This window comes from Lissotriton helveticus, chromosome 6, assembly GCF_964261635.1.
Source record: "Lissotriton helveticus chromosome 6, aLisHel1.1, whole genome shotgun sequence".
Lineage (NCBI taxonomy): Eukaryota > Metazoa > Chordata > Amphibia > Caudata > Salamandridae > Lissotriton > Lissotriton helveticus.
In genome coordinates this window covers 1,093,228,114-1,093,245,215 of record NC_136067.1, presented here as the reverse complement: position 1 = coordinate 1,093,245,215, position 17,102 = coordinate 1,093,228,114, and the positions used below count along the sequence as shown (strand labels likewise).

Below are 17,102 nucleotides of genomic sequence, written 5' to 3'. Positions count from 1 at the left end.
ATTGTAACGTTGGATTGTCTGTTGGTGTTATTTCCATTCGTTGTGGAATGCTCTGTTCTTTTTTCCTTTGAGCTGTTTTTTGGAGAGTTTTTCCGGTCATCTTTTCCGCTTTGTCATTTTCATCATTATTTGTGTCTTTTTTCGAGGCGGTGTTATTGACATTTTCTCCTTCCGATATACAATGTTTACCTGTGGTACCTTCTTTTCAAATAAGCAATTTACACTTTTGCACTCATCAAGGATGCTTTTTAGTATTGTTGGTAGGTCCCTTCGTTTTTCAAGTATAGGGCTGCAGGGGCAGATGGGGGGTTGAGCCCGTGTTTCATTTTGATCTTGGGGGTTTGCAAATCTGTTCGTCATGGTGACAAGTTTATTATTTATGTCTGAGATATATTCAGCAATTGAACTCGTTAGGTTTATTTGAATGTCAAGTTTATCTGACTGCATGTTCAGAGTTTTAATTGATGTTTCTAATGTTTTCACTAGAACACCGTGTAGATTTATTAGAGATTCCAGATTATAATTTGGGTCCTGTTTTCCTTCTGTTGGATATTGAATAATATTGCTATCTGCCGGTTGCCCCAATTTGTTGTTATAATTATGCGGGATGGATGTGCTTTTTTATTTTCCGCCATGTCGTCCCTATCCATATGGGCCCTTTGTTCCTGATGAACAAGTTACTTACCTTCGGTAACGATATATCTGTAAGAAACAGTAGTTAGTATTAGATTCCTTACCTTAGAATACCCCCAGGCGTCAGTCTGGATACGGAAACTTTTGCGTAGCAGTACCCCTGCGCGTTGGTAGGCGTCGTCTGCAGGCGTCCCCTGCGGCTCCGCGTCGTGCGCCGTGATGACGTCGCTGGAGTATATAGACGCCGCCTCCGCGCGCTGACGTCAGTTCTTTGCACACAGCTTTTCCGCACCAGAACACGCAGAGCCATTTGAGCACTAACACTGGTGCCATATGAAACTAGGGCCCTGAAAGGGATGTCCTTAACCCTAGGTATCAGTTCGCAGAACGGGGAGGATGGGTGGGGCGGTAAGGAATCTAATACTAACTACTGTTTCTTACAGATATATCGTTACCGAAGGTAAGTAACTTGTTCATCTGAAAGAAACAGGTTAGTATTAGATTCCTTACCTTAGAATAGATACCCCAGCAATACCAACCCCGGTGGTGGGTCTGCGAACCAATACAATCCTACACCAGAAAATCCTGGAGGACCGAACGGCCAAAGAAGCCGTCCCTCCGGACTTGACTGTCCAGGCAGTAATGCCTCGCAAAGGTGTGCAGCGAGGCCCACGTAGCCGCCTGGCAAATGTCCTGCAAAGGGACTCCCCGGCCCAGGGCAGTAGTAGCCGCCGTGGCCCGAGTGGAATGGGCCCTCAGCCCAACAGGAGGCTCCTTCCGAGCCAAAGAGTAGCATGCTTTGATGCACAGGACGACCCACCGAGAGATGGTTTGTTTCTGTACCGCCCTTCCCTTCTTCTCACCCACGTAGCCAACAAACAGTTGGTCATCCACCCGGAACTGGCGTGTGCGATCCATATAAAATGAAAGCGCACGTTTTGGGTCCAGACGATGGAGCCGCTCTTCATCCTTTGAAGGATGCGGAGGCGGGAAGAAGGAGGGTAAGGTGATGGACTGCCCAATGTGAAAAGCAGAAACTACTTTGGGCAGGAAAGAAGGTCTAGTTCTAAGAAGCATCTTGTCAGGATGAACGGACAAGAAAGGAGGTTTAACAGAAAGAGCCTGGAGCTCACTCACTCTCCTGGCAGAGGTGATGGCAACCAGGAAGGCCGTCTTTAAAGTGAGAAGACGGAGAGGACAGGAATGAAGCGGCTCAAAGGGAGCACACATCAAGAATGTCAGAACCAGGTTCAAGTCCCACTGAGGCATTACGAACGGAACAGGTGGATACATGTGCGTGATGCCTTTCAAGAATCTCAGTACAATAGGGGACTTGAATAAGGATGGCTGATCAGGAAGCCTTAAGAAGGCGGAAAGGGCAGAAAGGTAGCCCTTGATAGTGCCCAGAGCAGAGCCCTGCTGGGCAAGAGAAAGAAGGAAGAGGAGAACCTCGGAAAGAGGGGCAGAAAGGGGATCCACAGCCTTTGCTGTGCACCATGCCACAAATCTGTTCCACCGGCAGGCGTATACCGACTTTGTGGAGGGACGCCTGGCTGCCAGAATCACATCACAGACTTCAGGAGGCAAGTCGAATGGCCTCAACTGTCGCCGCTCAATCTCCACGCATGGAGGTGGAGGCTGGACAGGTTCGGGTGGAGGACCGTCCCCTGCTGCTGCGACAGAAGGTCCTCCTGAAGGGGCAGGCGGATCGAGGGACCGACTGACATGCTGAGTAGCTCGGGATACCAGTATCTTCGAGCCCAGTCCGGAGCCACAAGGATAACTTGGGCCCGGTCGCGCCTGATCTTCTTCAGCACTCTGGGCAGAAGTGGTATAGGCGGAAAGGCGTACAACAGACCGCAACTCCACTCGCGCCGAAAGGCGTCGCCGAGCGAGTGCCGTCTTGGAAACTCCAACGCGCAGAACTGATGACATTGCGCGTTCTCTTCTGTGGCGAATAGATCTAACCAAGGCTCTCCCCATTGCTGAAAGAGGCCGTTCGCCACGTCCGAGTTCAGACGCCATTCGTGATCCACCGAGCACAGACGGCTGAGTTCGTCCGCCCTGGCGTTCAGAGAACCTGCCAGGTGTTGAACCGTCAGAGTCACGCCCTGACGTTCCAGCCATTGCCAGAGGCGCAGAGCCTCCTGGCAAAGGGTCCACGACCCCACACCGCCCTGTTTGTTGCAGTACCACATGGCGGTGGTGTTGTCCGTGAACACCTGCACTACACTCCCGTTGACAAAGGGGAGGAATGCCTTCAGTGCTAGGCGAATCGCCCGCAGCTCAAACATGTTGATATGGAGCCGGGACTCCGCCGGAGACCAGATGCCTCTGATCTCCGCCTCTCCCAAGTGGCCTCCCCAGCCCTGGAGGGACGCGTCCGTCACAACTACGTGCTCCGGTTGGGGAAGGGAGAGGGATCTGCCCCTGACCCAATCGCGGTCCGTAAGCCACCACTGCAACTGTCTCGCAGTGCCCTCCGAGATCAGGACATGGTCGGACAGGTTGCCCTGATGCTGGGCCCACTGAAACTTCAGGTCCCACTGCAGAGCCCGCATCCGCCATCTGGCGTGATGCACCAGAAGGATGCAGGAGGCCATCAGCCCCAGAAGCCGCAGCGTCAACCTGACCGAAACCCGGGACAACGGCTGAAAGATGGGAATCAGAGCCTGAATATCCCGGACCCGCCGTTCCGGAGGATAAACCCGAAACTGCGCCGAGTCGAGAACCGCTCTGATGAAAAGGAGCTTTTGAGAGGGACACAGGTGTGATTTCGGCACATTGATGGAAAACCCCAGCTCGTGCAGGAGGTCTGCCGTCATCTGAAGGTGGTGGACGACTGTTTGGGGCGAGCCCGCCTTCAACAACCAGTCGTCGAGGTAGGGGAAGACTGAAACCCCTAACCGGCGCAGATGAGCTGCGACCACCGCCATCACTTTCGTGAACACCCGTGGGGCGCTGGTAAGGCCGAATGGGAGCACGATAAACTGAAAGTGCTCGTGGCCTACCGTGAACCGCAGGTAACGCCGGTGGGCCGGCAGGACGGGGATGTGAAAATACGCATCCTGCAAGTCCAACGCTACCATCCAGTCTTGTGGGTCTAGAGCAGCCAAGACCTGAGCCAAAGTCAACATCTTGAACTTCTCCTTCCGGAGGAAGCCGTTGACGCTCCGTAGGTCCAAGATAGGACGTAGGCCCCCTTTGTCCTTCTTGGGTACCACAAAGTAGTGGGAGTAGCAACCACACCCTACTTCTGGCCCAGGAACGCGCTCGATGGCCCCCTTGGCCAAGAGGGCCGTAACTTCCTCCTGCAGAAGTGTCAAGTGGTCCCCCGACACACGGTGGTTCTGCGGTGGCATGGCTGGAGGAGTGGTCTCGAAGGGGAGGGAGTAGCCCCTTCGGACGAGCTGCAGCACCCACCTGTCCGACGTGATCGTGCGCCAGCGGGAGTGGTGATGGCGAACCCTGCCACCCACTGGCGTCACATGGGCCCGAAAGCTCGGACTAGGAAGATTTGGAGGCTGCTGCGGGGGGAGGTGTGGACTGACCTCGCCGCTGTCCCCTACCGCCACCCCGGCGGAATCCACGGCCGCCACCACGCTGAGGAGCGTTCTGCGGTGCGTGGCTGGCAGCGCGTGTGGGACCGCCCCTTCCGTGGCCACGAAAGGAGCGAAACGAACCCGTCTGCTGGCGCTGGGTCGAAAGACCCAAGGACTTGGCCGTGACCCTGGAGTCCTTGAAGCGCTCAAGCGCGTTGTCCGCTTTGTCGCCGAACAGGCGACTGCCATCGAAAGGCATGTCCATGAGGGCATTCTGGACATCCGGCGAGAAGTTGGCGGATCTCAGCCAAGCATGGCGACGAATCGCCACCGTCGTGGACATAGCCCGTCCCAGCGAGTCGGTCGTGTCAAGACCACACCGTATGGAATACCTCGCCGCGTCCCGGCCTTCAATCAAGGCCTGGTTGAGCTTGTCCCGCACCTCCTGCGGGCATTGCGGCAGACACTCCGCGACCGTATCCCACAGAGAGTGGGTGTAGCGGCCTAAGAGGCATGCGGTATTGCAAGACCGCAGTCCTGCACTCAAAGACGAGAAGACCTTCTTGCCAAATTGGTCATATCGCTTAGATTCCCGATCGGGCGGGGCCGTCGGGAATGCGGACTGGGAAGTGGAGGCTTGGATCACCAGACTCTCCGGGGAGGGATGGGTGGAGAGGAAGGCAGGGTCGTCCGAACACGGACGGTGACGCCTGGCAACGTTTCGGTCAACAGGTGAACCGGAAGCGGGCCTGGACCAGGTGCCCAAAAGGACATCCGTCAGGGCGTCATTAAACGGCAGCAGAGGCTCCTGTGGGCATGACTGCGGTTTGAATACCTCGGTGAGGATGTTAGGCTTCACCTTAGCGACGGGGAGCTCAAGGCTCAAGGCCTTGGCAGCCCTCATCAGTACCACCGAATAGGCAGCCCCAGCCTCCGACGCCACAGTGGGAGGCGAGACAAATCCAGGGTTAGGCGACTCGTCCAGACCACTGGCATCACCTAAGTCACCCACCCAGTCCACGTCGTACTGGCATGCTCGTGACAAAGGGTCCTCAGACCCCTCCCAACCCTCTCCATAATCGTCCTCATCGCCATAGTTTGAGTCAACGATATAGACCGGCTCCTCGGAGCCAAGGGGCCCCAACGGCGCCGGACTCGGCGCCGGACGATGCCGGTCCGACTCCCGTGTCAGGAGTCAGAGAGGGAATGGGGGTGGCGCCGCGCGGCGCCGGAGCCCCGACGCCGGCCGGAACCGACGGCGGAGTCACGGCGCCGCGCGGAGGCGGCACCACGGGTTGCCCCGATGGAATCGGCGCCGGAGAGGCCGGTTGACCAGCCGGCGACGACCCTGAAGGGCCCAGCGGCGCCGGGGCCGGCGCCGCCGTCGGGGCCGGAGCACCCGGCGGCGTCGGGGCAGGTGCACCCGAACCGCTCGGGCCCCCAGACGGGACCGACGGGCCCGCAGGCGCCGTAGGCCCCGCCGGAGGAGACATCGCCCTCATAGCCATGAGGAACTCCTCAATCTCCTCGCGCGACGCGCCTTCCCCAGGGACCGACGGGTATGGGGCAGTCGGCGGGGCCGCGGGGCCACCCGAACCCCCGGCCGCATCACGCGGGCGTCGGGGGTACGATGACGACGCCCCGACTTCTTGTGTCGCTTACCTGAGGAACCGGAGGAATGGTGGCGACTCCCGGAGCGCTCATGGCGGCTCCGCGATCGTTCTCTCGACCGCTCCCTCGACCTCCGACCGGACCGGGACCGCTCTCGACGCGGGGCCGACACCCGGAGCTCGAGCAGCTTGCGGGACCGCTCCCGCCTAGCCTTACTCGTCAAGGCCCGGCAGTCGACGCAGGACTCCACGTCGTGGTCCGGGCCCAGACACCGGAGGCGGAGTCGATGGTGGTCGGTGACCGACATCAGGCGGTCGCACCCGTCGCAACTTTTAAAACCGGGCATCCTACCGGCACCTGAAGAAGAGTTAGATGTAACAAAAACTTGGTCAAAAGACCGGAGTACTGCTCTTCGGATCTGCGCTAACTGGCGCGGAAAAAAGAAGAACTGACGTCAGCGCGCGGAGGCGGCGTCTATATACTCCAGCGACGTCATCACGGCGCACGACGCCGACGACGCGGAGCCGCAGGGGACGCCTGCAGACGACGCCTACCGACGCGCAGGGGTACTGCTACGCAAAAGTTTCCGGATCCAGACTGACGCCTGGGGATATTCTAAGGTAAGGAATCTAATACTAACCTGTTTCTTTCAGATTGAGAGTTTTCAGCTCATCAGTAAACCACTTTTGGGCGTCGTGGGGGCGACAGAGCCTAACTTTCCTAATAGGGGCAACCGAATCGCATGAAGAAGACAGTCAATGATTCACGGAATCGACTTGGAGATCGAGAGGGAGGTTGGAGAGATCCGGGGAAGAGGAGGTGAGGGAAGCATAAAGAGAATTAAAATCGACCCGTTTCCAGTTGCGAGCAGAGATGTTCTTGGGTAGGGGAAGTTTCTCTGGCGCACCAAGCTCGATGGAAAATGAGATCAGAGAATGATCTGACCAGGTGCATGGGAGAATGACGGGGGGTGAATAGTGTGGTTGGCTGACCATATTTGGTCTAAGATGCGGCCATGAATGTGGGTAGGGGAATGAACATGGGGAAGGAAATTGAGGCCCTGGAGAGTGGCCGAAAAATCTTTAGAGAACTGGTCTTCCCTGGGGTCGCCCGGCCAGTAGTTAAAGTCTCCCAAGAGGAGCACGGATGAGTTATTGACCACAAGCGTAGCCAGGAGTTCATGGAGAGCAGGTACAAAGGAGGGCATATTCTGAGGGGGACGGTACATGAGGACAATTGTGAGGGGGGCCAAAAGATTATGTGAGCGGGCAACTAAAAAATCAACTCCAGGTATGGGAGAATCAGGAAGGAGCTGAAACTGAAGAGTAGAGTGAGTAATCATCGCCACAACCCCGCCGGCTTTCCCATCAGGGCGGTCCGCCCGGAGGGCGTAGTAAGAGTCGGGGAGGGTGGACAATAGGTCAGGGAGGGAAGCAGCCGAAAACCATGTCTCTGTAAGAAACAGAAAGTCCGGGGCTTCAGTGTCCAGTAAATTATAACGCTCAAACTGGTGCCTGCCTGCCGAACGGGTGTTTAGAAGGCAGGCAGTAGCCGTGGTAGGTGACGTAGAAGGTGGAGGGGGGGAGGAGAGGCAGGCAAGGGGGGCGTGTGACGAAGGAATGAGCAAGGTAGGACCAGACAAAGGGGGCAAAGGGGCAGAGATGCCCAGCGCGGTGATACGCTGAAGCAGGGAAGGGGCAATGGGTTGCGTCACATGAAGAGAAAGCAATTGAGCGGGGGTATAAACCAGTACAGGGGCAGGGTGCCTGGCCCCTGGTCCCGGCTGGTCGCGGACGGGCGCAGACGGGCTTGCCTTAGGCGCGCCCGTCCGCTACGCGTACGAGGAATGCACATATTTATGGGGGAAAGGGGGCGTGGCCATGCGGCCGTGGGCGTGGCCTGTGGGCTAGTGGGGAATGGCGGCGAATGTGTTCTCAAGCCGCGGCAGCGCTAAGGTCCGCTGCACGAAGAGCTAGCACAGCTGGTGTCAAGGGGGAAATGCCCAGAAGGAAGGGTGCAAGTAAGTTAAAAACAGCAATTACAATTTCCAATTTTAAAAAATCACAAGCGTTTTCTCCCGGCTTTCCGCCTCAGGAGCAAGTTTACCTCTGCCGCGCGCTGGCAATCAGCACGTCTTAAGTAACTGCAAGGAAAAGGGGGCGTGGCCTCGCGGCCGTGGCCTGTGGGCTAGTGGGGAATGGCGGCGAATGTGTTCTCAAGCCGCGGCAGCGCTAAGGTCCGCTGCACGAAGAGCTAGCACAGCTGTGGTAGGTGTAGGATCCGAGAGGAAAGGGGGTGGGTGATGGGGGGGAGGGAGTCTGACCACTTCCTCAAATTGTGTTGTGTGACCCTTTTGTCGAAAGACACCACTGTAATGTAATGTAATGTAAATAGGAACTTCTAAAGCGCGCGGCTACTCCACAGTGTTAAGTTTGCTGTTCAACTATGTTGTATTTTTGTCTGTTCTTTGTGACGGTCTTCATATCTAGATCCCAGAGGTAGGGGTATAGTAATTCACATGGGTTCATATGAGGAGCTTCTGAACAGGTCATCACTCCACCAACGGTCTGGTACATGTGGCCCGCTATTCCCCACAACAGCTTCGGGAGCCAACATTAAATGGAACTCCTTGAGAATTTGTGTAAACTGAGTAACATCTTGGCCATGCCCACCCCTCTTAACTTTGTGGCTCATGCTGTCCTAGAGTTTTCTGTTTTGGAATAACAGAAAAACATATACTAGGTGGTGAGCAATCTGCAGTAACTGTAACCAAACCTACTGGTTTTAGCCAAGTTGGCTCTCCCACATCCCTTTGTGAAAGCATCTGGTGGCAATATTTCAACAAGAATCAACACAAAAGCTACTTGCCTTCGAGACAGTCTAACCGCAGATTTCTTAACAAACAAGTTACTTACCTTTGTTAACGATATATCTGTAAGAAACATTAGTAGTGATACATTCCTTACCTTAGAAATACCCCCAGACGTCAAGACTGGATCTGGAAAGTTTTTTGTCAGCAGTACCCCTGCACGTCGGTAGGTGGTGTCGTGCGGCTCCACGTCCGTAGTTGGCATCGTGGTCGCCGGGATGAAGCCGTGGGCGCTGCTTGGGCGCTGCTTAGACGCCGCCCACGCACGGACGTCACTTGTGTACACGACTTTCTGCTGCAGAGCCATGCAAGAAACTGAACACTGGTGCATTGAAACTAGGGCCCTGAAAGGGATGACCTTAACCCTAGAAATCAATTTGCAGAACGGGGAGGATGGTATGTTTCTTACAGATATATTGTTAACTAAGGTAAGTAACTTGTTCATCTGAAGGAAACACATAGTGATAGATTAATTACCTTAGAATAGTTACCCCAGCAATACCAACCACGGTGGTGGGTCTGCAAACCAAGATCACACCAGAGAGTCACGGAGAACAGAACGGCCAAAGAAGCAGTCTCTCCGGACTTGACTGTCCAAGCAATAATGCTTAGTAAACGTGTGCAGCGAGGTCCACGTGGCTGCCTGACAGATGTCTTGCAGGGGGACACTACGTCCCAATGCAGTAGTGGCTGCAGCAGCTCTGGTGGAATGAGCCCGCAGTCCCACCGGAGGTTCCTTTTTAGCCAACAGTAACAGGCTTTGATACACAGGACAACCCAGCGGGAGATAGTACTCTTGTGTACCGCCCAACCGTTCTTGGTGCCAACGTAGCCAACAAAGAGTTGGTCATCCACCCGGAACTGTTGTGTGCGGTTGAGATAAAATAAGAGCGCATGTTTTGGGTCCAGACGGTGGAGCCTCTCTTCCTCCCTGGAAGGAGGTGGAAAGAAGGTGGGCAGAGTAATAGTCTGCCCAACGTGAAAGGCCGTAACAACTTTTGGCAAAAAGGAAGGACAGGGCCTGAGCACAACCTTGTCTGGATGGATCGATAGGAAAGGAGGCTTACAAAAAAGAGCCTGGAGCTCGCTCACTCACTCACCTAGCAGAGGTGATGGCCACCAGGAAGGCAGTTTTCAAAGTCAAGAGACGAAGAGGACAGTTGTGAAGAGGCTCAAAGGGTGCGCACATCAAGTATGTAAGAACCAGGTTCAAGTCCCACTGAGGCATCACAAAAGGAATAGGAGGAAAAAGGTGTGTAATGCCTTAAATAGGGGACTTCAAAAGAGAGGGCTGATCAGGGAGCCTGAGAAAGGCCAAAATAGCAGAAATATAGCCCTTAATAGTGCCCAGAGCAGAGGCCTGCTGGGACAAAGAAAAAAGGAACAGTGATACTTCAGAAAGGGGATCCACAGCCTTTGCTGTGCACCATTCCACAGATTTGTTCCACCTACAGGTGTATACCACTTTAGTGGAGAGATGCTTGGCTGCCTGAATGACATCGCAAACTTCAGGAGGCAAGTCAAAAGGAATCAACTACCACCGCACACTCTCCACGGAAAGAGGTGGAGGCTTGACAGGTTTGGGTGGAGGACCATCCCCTGCTGCTGCGACAGAAGGTCCTCCTGAAGAGGTAGGCGAATCGGGGGATCGACTGACATACTCAGTAGCTCGGGATACCAGTATCTTCGTGCCCAGTCCGGAGCCACAAGGATGACTTGGGCCCGGTCTCGCTTGATCTTCTTCAGCACTCTGGGCAGAAGTGGTATAGGTGGAAAGGCATACAACAGACCGCTCGCGACGAAAAGGGTCACCGAGCGAGCACCACCTTGGAATTTCCAACGCGCAGAACTGATGACATTGCGCGTTATCTTCGGTGGCGAATAGATCTAACAAAGGCTCTCCCACTGCTGAAAGAGACCATGCGCCACATCCGAGTTCAGACGCCATTCGTGATCCATCATGCACCAGCGGCTGAGTTCGACCGCCCTGGTGTTCAGGGAACCTGCCAGGTGTTGAACCACCAGGGTGACGCCCTGCTGTTCCAGCCATTGCCAGAGGCACAGAGCCTCCTGACAAAGGGTCCACGACCCCACCCCGCCCTGTTTGTTGCAGTACCACATGGCTGTGGTGTTGTCTGTGAACACCTGCACTACACTTCCCTGGACAGAGGGAAGGAATGCCTTCAGTGCAAGTCGGATCGCCCACGGCTCCCGAAGGTTGATATGGAGCCGGGACTCCGCTGGAGACCAGAGGCCTCTGATCACCGCCTCTCCCATGTGGCCCCCCATCCCAGGAGGGACGCATCAGTCACTACTACGCGCTCCGGTTGGGGTAGGGAGAGGGATCTGCCACTGACCCAATCGCCGCCCGTGAACCACCACTGCAACTGACTCGCAGTGCCCTCCAAGATCAGGACGTGGTCGGACAGGTTGCCATGATGCTGTGCCCACCGAAACTTCAGGTCCCACTGCAGGGCCCGCATCCACCACCTGGCGGATGCACCAGAAGGATGCAGGAGCCCATCAGCCCCAGGAGCCGCAGCATCAATGTGACCGAAACTCGGGATAAAGGCTGAAAGATCGTAATCAGAGCCTGAATATCCCGAACCCGCTGTTCGGGGGGATAAACCCGAAACTGCGCCGAGTCCAGAACCACTCCGATGAAAAGGATCTTCTGAGAGGGGCACAGGTGTGACTTTGGCACGTTGACGGAGAACCCCAGCGAGTGCAGGTCGGCCGTAGTCTGGAGGTGGGAGACGACGGTCTAGGGCGAGCACGCCTTCAACAACCAGTCGTCGAGATAGGAGACGACAGACCCCTGATCTGCGCAGATGAGCTGCGACCACCGCCATCACTTTCGTGCACACCCGTGGGGCGCTGGTAAGGCCGAAGGGGAGCATGATAAACTGAAAGTGCTCGTGGCCTACCGGGAACTGCCGGTAGGACGGGGATGTGGTAATACGCGTCCTGCAAGCCCAACGATGCCATCCAGTCTCCCGGGTCCAGGGCAGCCAAGACCTGAGCCATTGTCAGCATCTTGAACCTCTCCTTCCGTAGGAAGCCGTTGACGTTCTGCAGATCCAAGAGAGGGCGTAGGCCGCCTTTGCCCTTCTTGGGAACCAGAAAGTAGTGGGAGTAACAACCACACCCTACTTCTGGCCCAGGAACGCGCTCGATGGCCCCCTTGGCCAAAAGGGCCGTAACTTCTTCTCGCAGAAGATTCAAGTGATCCCCCGACAGGCGGTGGTACTGCGGTGGCATGGCTGGAGGGGTCGCCTCGAAGGGGAGGGAGTAGCCCTTTTGGACGATTTGCAGCACCCACCTGTCCGAGGTGATGGCGAACCCTGCCCCCCACTGGCGTCACGTGGGCCTGAAAGCTCGGACTAGGAGGGCTTTGAGGCGGATGCTGCGGGGGTGGATGTGGACTGGCCTCGCCGTTGTCCCCGGGCACCACCACGATGGTTACCACGTCCGCCACAGCGCTGGATGTTAGTCTGCGGCCCGTGGCTGGCAGGACGTGTGGGGGCGCCCCTTCCTTGGCCACGAAAGGAGCGAAAGGCAGCAGTTTGCTGGCGCGGGCCGATAGGCCCAAGGACTTGGCCGTAGCCCTGGAGTCCTTAAAGAGCTCAAGCGCACTGTCTGCCTTGTCACCAAAAAGGCGACTGCCATCAAACGGCATGTCAATAAGGGTGTTTTGGACATCAGCCGAAAAGTTGGCGGACCGTAGCCAGGCGTGGCGACGAATCGCCACCGTCGTTGCCATCACTCTGCCCAGTGAGTCTGTGGTATCCAGCCCACCCTTGATAGAATACCGTGCCGCATCTCGACCCTCCGCAAGGGCTTGGGCAAGTTTAGTCCGGATCTCCTCCGGACATTGTGGCAGCATGTCCACGACCATGTCCCACAGAGAGTGGGTGTAACGGCCCAAGAGGCACGCGGTGTTAACCGACCGCAACCCCAAACTCAGTGAGGAGAACATCTTCTTACCATACTGTTCGTACCTCTTGGATTCCCGATCGGGGGAGCCGTCGGGAATGCAGTCTGGGAGTTAGAGGCCTGTATGACCAGGCTCTCGGGAGTGGCGTGGGTGGACAGGAAGCAAGGGTCGCCCGGAGCCGGGCGGTGGCGTCTGGCCACGTTCCTATCTACAGGGGGACCTGTAGCGGGCCTGGACCAGGTGCCCAGAAGAACGTCAGACAAGGCCTCATTAAACGGCAACAGAGGCTCCGAAGAGCTAGCTTGCGGTTTAAGGGCCTCAGTGAGGAGGTTAGTCCTCACGGCCGCGACGGGGAGTTCAAGGGATAAGGCCTTGGCCGCCCGCGTCAACACCACACTATAGGCAGCTCCCTCCTCCGAAGCCACAATAGGAGGGGAGACAAAGCCAGTGTCTGGCGAAGTTTCCAAACCACTGGCATCCCCTAGCTCACCTGTCCAGTCCTGAAAAGACTGGCACTCACGTGCCAGAGGGTCCTCAGACCCCTCCTAATCCGCCTCGCCACCCATCCCCTGGTACTCAGGGTAAAATGATGGGGCCGGATCATGGAAGAAAAATTCTTCTCTCGCCGTCGAATGCGGCGTCGGAACCGGGTCGAGGGGGGGACCAGGGACGACATCGTCTGTGGACGGCGCCGGAGGCGACACCCTAGGGGCCGGCGCCGGCGAGGTCGTAAGGTCGACCGGCGACGACCCGGATCAGGAACCGGATTCAGTGGGGCCCTGCGGCGTCGGGAGCCAAGTCGGCGCCGGACTGGGCCGGGGCCGGAGCACACGGCCCGCTTGGGCTCCCAGTCGGGGCCGCTTGGCCCGAAGGCGCCGCGAAACCCGACGGAGGAGTGAGCGACCTCATTAGCGTAAGGTAGGCGTCAATCTCCTCCGGCGTCGCGTTCTGCCCAAGGACCGGCGGGTATGGAGCAGGCCGCGACGCCCGCGGCTCCGTGGGCGGTGTCGCCCGAACCCCCGGCCGCGTCGCGCGAGCGTTGGGGGGAGTCGGAAGAGCGATGTCGCTTCTTCGACTTCTTGTGCCTCTTACCTGAGGACTTGGAGCTCGAGGAGTGGTGTCGACTCTCCGAGCCGTGATGACTCCGGCCCCGCGACCGGTCCCTCGACCTCCTCTTGGACCGGGACCTCGAACGGCGCGGGGTCGACTGACGGAGCTCGAGGCGCTTGCGGGACCGCTCCCGTCTAGCCTTCAATGTCAAGGCCCGGCAGTCGGGGCACGACCTGTCATCGTGGTCGGGCCACAGGCAATGAAGACACCGGCGATGGGGGTCGGTAACCGACATTAGTCGGCTGCAGTCGATGCAGGGCTTGAACCCGGGCATCCCTACCGGCACCGTCGGAGTCGTTCGACTTTGAAGAAAAGATAAAAAATGATCGAAAAAGTTTAGTCAAAAATTGACTAAGGGTACCGCTTTTTCCGGATCGGCGCTTGCTGGCGTGGAAAAAATAGGAACTGACGTCAGCGCGCGAGGGCGTCGTCTAAGCACTCCTGCGATGTCATCCCGGCGCCGTCGACTGAGGCAGAGTCGCAGACGACGCCTACCGACCCGCAAGGGTACTGCTACGCAAAAGTTTCCAGATCCAGTCTGACGCCTGGGGATATTCCAAGGTAAGGAATCTAATACTAACCTGTTTCTTTCAGATGCGCGTATCAATAATTAGACCTAGACAGCAAGAGGATATGACGGAGTAGTCCCCACTCACCAAATGGAATAGGTGGAAGAAAGACTCCCACAAGAAAGATGAGGAAGCAATCCCCATCAGACGGGCAACCATGGAATACAAAATACAAATTGAACATATGCTCATACAAGGAACGCTCAACAGCCGTGAGGCAAGGAGAGTACACCTACAACTGCCAAGAGGCAAGGGCAACAGGTCATGCAACGACTGCGAGTCACAGAATAGCTGTGGAGTGGGGGGGGAACAAAAACAGGAAAAACGATGTTGTTCTACAATCAAATACCAACCAGACTGACCCTGCTGGGCGTCCACTGCAGTGCGGATGATAAATACCTAGGGCATCCCAGATATTCCCCAATATCAGAGGAATGTAAGCCCCTGGCTTGGGGAGGCCTGTACCACAAGGAGGTTGGAAAGACAACCCTCCGACACTTTTCTGCTAGTGGTGGGACTTGAACCCTTGCATGGGAGGGGCAACAAAGGCACATGACCACAAGGCGGCACTCTCGAAATCCAGGCTTGAGGAAAACAAGGTTCCATAAACTCTCCAATCCTTCCTCTAGCTAGGAGAAGGGGCATAGCGCAACACTGGCGAGCGCGACAAAATCCACAAGGTTGGAACAGCCAACAGGGAAAGGACGATTTAGGCATACCCGAGAAACCTTAATCCTCAGATTATCGACAATCTACAAAGCAGAGGACAAAGAAGAGCCAATCCCCAAAGGACAAGGAGCTCCAGCGACTGCCGTGGTCCCAGCCCCGCCAGTCTGTCTGCATGATTCGTCCCGTAGACCAGCGATCTCCAAAGCCCTGGGAGGACTGTCTTCAACAAAGACTTCTGATCTTCTGTGGACATCAGACCCGTTTCAAGACTAAGCTCTGTCTGTGGAACCGCAAAGTCAACCATCTCTGCACCAGATGTCCACAGCCTGAGTCCAAGAGACTCACTGGTCCAGAAAAGTTCCATATTGAACCTGAGCAAGAGTCCTCGTGGGCTGAACCCTGCCGGACTCCATGTTGACGCTTGCAGCATCTGCATGACGACCCCCTACCCCAACCGCATTTGGTAAGCTGACTTCCAATGCCAAAGAACAACCCTGCACCCGTAGCCCCTGGTCCTGGAGAGATCTACAGAAGGTGTTGTGATGACCCAGCTCATCCAATCTTATTTGTGCAGATGTATGTTTCTATTGATCAGCCTCCTGGCCTGCAGCCTTTTTCCAAGTTCAAGATTCCCCATTAGTTTGCACGGGGAGCCTGACGTTCTGTTGGCACTCGGCACCCAGTCGCCCCATGCTGCTGAGAGTGTAAGTTTCGGGCTGCCTTGTGGCTGCCCCTGTGCTTACCTGAACCCTCAAAGACTGGGTTCCAAAACCGTGCTACTTTCATTCAAGTAGTACCACTTTGAATGCCCCCTTTCTCCATTGGATAACATTGGCACTGGATCCCGAGTTTTACCACTTCACCCTGGCCGCCCCAGTGCCGCTGGTGGTGCAGTTTTGTTACTTACATGAACCTTGCCTGGTACTGATTCTTCACCCAAAAGCATAATACTGTAAATAGTTACTTACCTGCAAATTGCTGATTGTGTTTCCTCCAATAGGATGACACTGTACTGATTGAAAAATGCACCAAGTGTACACTTTTGATATTGAAAAACTATGATATTGCAGAACAAATTTTACTGCAACAAAGTATCTTTGGTTCTATAAAATAAATATACAAAAAGTAATACTTTTACAAACAATTGGTCTCAGATTTAGAAATTGAGTGTGTGTAAATTTCTTGCCTATGTGTGTACAACACAGCCCACTGATAAGCCTAACTGCTCGCCCACACTACCACAAAAGAGAGCATTAGTATTATCTTTTTTAGCCTCAGTAAAGCCTCTAGGGAGCCACTGGACTCTGTGCACACTATACCATACTTTGGCATAATATATACAGAGTCAGCTTCCTATAACCGTGACGTCACAACCAACGCCAATTTCGCCGGCAACATCACATAGGATCGAACGGAGCCCCCTGACGGCACGCAGGGGTACTGCTCACGCAAAAGTTTCCAGATCGAGTCTGATGCCTGGGAAATTCAAAGGTAAGGAATCTGCAGCTAGACGTGTATCAGATAATGTTGTATTTAAGCATTTTTTTTTTTGTAGTTTTATAAAGCGCAAACTTGACCCAAAGGTATCAGAGCTTTACACGAGCATCAGTTGCGTTACACAAGGACACATTCATTTTAGTTAGGCATGGGGAGATTAAGTGATTTGCCCAGAATCACAGGATGTTGAGCGTCATTGCAAATACTCGAACATGGTTCCCCAGATTTGAGATTGACAGCCCTAGCCATTAGGTTACATCCTCTTCCCAAGCATTGAATACTTAAGGAAGACAAATAAATACTTAGGATTTTTATCAGCTGCTACAAGAGACAATTGTGCTGTTCACGATGGGTACAATAAAAGACAATCAAATGAGATGCCATGTTCAATAATTTAGGCTACCCTCTTGATGCAGATTTTCTCTCCCCAATGACCGAAAATTGATAAGCCATAAAACCTTGCACATTGTTAACCAGTCATTTAGAGAGAACACTAAAATAGGGAAGATGAACAGAGGATCTTTCCAGCTCAGTATGCAAATAGGCATATGTCTATATGAGGATCAAAAACAGCCTTGCAACAGGGAATAGAAAAATTAAGAGGCTAACAAGCTAGCTAATACTTAGTGACAGAAATCAATTCTAATTGCAGGTCCAATGTGCAG

At 55.0% G+C, this 17,102-nt stretch overlaps 1 protein-coding gene across 4 annotated transcripts in view; it reads right to left on the bottom strand.

The window, feature by feature from the left end:
* BIRC6 (baculoviral IAP repeat containing 6) overlaps nt 1-17,102 on the bottom strand; it is a 2,208,279-nt gene that overhangs the window by 763,282 nt on the left and 1,427,895 nt on the right. The window lies entirely within an intron of this gene.